Here is a 2500-nt window from a genome sequence, read left to right on the forward strand (position 1 = left end):
GAGAGAGAGAGATAGTGTAAGTGAGGGAGAGAGTTGAGAAAGCTAGAGAGAGATTGATAAACACAAACAAAGTACACAATACTTTATATCCCGATAATGTAAAAAATCACCTCCACCTCCATTTCCTCTACCTCCTCCTCCTCCTCTTCCTTTTCCTCAACCTCCTCTTCCTTTTCCTCTACCTCCTCCACCTCTTTCTCCACCTCCTCCCCCACCCCCTCCCCCCTCCTCTTCCCCCCACAACCCCTTCCAGAGTCCAGCGCACGGGTCAGCCCCACCCCGGCTCCACGTCACCTGAGACTTACTGAGCCGCGACAAAGAGGAAGATTCTTGAGGCCTGTGATTTTAACCGAATAAATTGGGGTCTTGGGCGCCTCGGGACTCGTAATTGGGAAGGGGGGGGGGGGGGAGGGGGGAGTCGGTCTTTGTGCTAAGACGCCATACGCTTACTTAATACGCGTCGACATGAAGTTCGCACGCGGACTTACAAACAAATAAGCGTGAAATGTGTACACGCGTTTGTTAGTATTAATGTGAATATATATATATATATATATATATATATATATATATATATATACATATATATATATATATATATATATATATATATATATATATATATATGAATATATTTGTATACATATATATATATATATATATACATATACATATACATATATATATACATATATAAATGAATAAATAAATATATATATACATATTCTTATATATATACATATACATATATACATATATATGTATATGTGTGTGTGTGTGTGTGTGTGTGTGTGTGTGTGTGTGCGCGTGTGTGTGTGTTTGTATCTATATGTGTGTGTGTGTGTATGCATATATGTATATAGAAATACATAGATATATAGACAGACAAACAGGAAATTATATAGACCCACAAATCCCGAGAGAGAGCGAGACAGAGGCACATCGAAAGAAACAAAGACCTTACCGCCCGACCCCGCAGCATATCCCCTCTCTTAAGCATATTCCCCTCACGCTAAATCCCCGAACAAGTCACCCTTTGGCCCATCACCCTTCTCCCTTACCCCCCTACCCCCCCTTCCCCGCTCCCCCTTTATCCCCCCCCTCCTCTTACTTGTCCCCGCAGATACGTGTTCATAAAGCTTATTATTATGTTCTCTGGTTTTCTCGCTTTTTCCCTCGTCTCCCTCTCCCCCCTCTACCCCCTATCTCCTCTCCCCCTCTTTCCCCTCTCTTCCCCTCCCCTACCCCACCGCAGGAAGGAAATTGACGGCTTCTTCCTTGTGTTCTAAATAGAGGAAGGGAAGGAAGGAAGGAGGGGGAGTAGGAGGAGGAGGAGAAAGAGGAGGAGGAGGAGGAAGAGGAGGAGGAGGAGGAGGAGGAGGAGGAGGAGGAGGAGGAGGAGGAGGAGGAGGAGGAGGAGGAGGAGGAGGAGGAGGAGGAGGAGGAGGAGGAATAGGGGAACGGGGATTAGAAGGGGGAGGAGAAGGAAGGAAGAAGAGAGAGGACAGGAAGGAAAAGAAGAAGAAGAAGAAAAAGGAAGAAGGAGAAGAGGAGGAGGAGCAGGAGGAATAAGTCGAGGAAAAGGCAGAAGAGGAAGTGAAAGAAGAGGAGGAGGAGGAGGAGGGATAGGGGGACGGGTAGTAGAAGGGGGAGGAGGATCAGGAAGAGCGAGGACAGGATGGAAAAGAAGAAGAAGAGGAAGAAAGAAGAGGAGGAGGAGGAGGAGGAGGAGAGAGGACAGGAAGGAGAAGAAAAAGAAAAAGAAGAAAGAAAAAGAAGAGGAGGAGGGCCAAAAGAGGAGGAGGGAAGGGAGAGGGAGAGGTATTAGGGAAAAATATTTTGGGGGGAAGGAGACGATGGAAGGTGGAAGAAGGAGGAGGAAGAAGAAGAAGAAGAAGAAGAAGAAGAGGAGGAGGAGAAGGAGGAGGAGGAGGAGGAGGAGGAGGAGGAGGAGGAATAGATAATGAGGGGAAGTCGGGTGATGGGGGACGGAGGGGTGTTGGTGAATCATAATTTTTTGGAGAGAAGAGACGAAGGAGGGAGGAGAGAAAGGAGGAGTTAGAGGAGAAGGAAGAGAAAGATAGGGATAACGAGGAGGTGGAGGAGGAGATGGCGAGGGAAGGAGGGGGGGAGGAGGACGGAAGGAATGATAATATTTAAGGGAAAGAGACGAAGAAAGAGAGGAGAGAGGAGAAAGAAAAGAGGGAATGGAGGAGGACGTAAAAGGAAAGGGGCAAATAAGAAGGAAGAGAGATGGAGTAAGAGAGAGAGAAAAAGAGTGGAACAAGAGGAGGAAAAGAGAGAAGTAAAGAAAGAGGGGAGCAGAAGTAAGAGAAAAGAGAGAAGGAAAGGAGGAGGAGAGAAAAAGGAGAAAAGGGAAGATAGAAGAAAGAGAAACACGGAGCAAGAGAAAGAGGGAAATAAAGGAAGGAAGAAGGGAAAAAGAATGAAAACAACAGATCAAAATAAGACGAGAAAGGAATGAGAGAGAGAGGCGGGC

This window comes from Penaeus chinensis, chromosome 32 (assembly GCF_019202785.1).
Source record: "Penaeus chinensis breed Huanghai No. 1 chromosome 32, ASM1920278v2, whole genome shotgun sequence".
Lineage (NCBI taxonomy): Eukaryota > Metazoa > Arthropoda > Malacostraca > Decapoda > Penaeidae > Penaeus > Penaeus chinensis.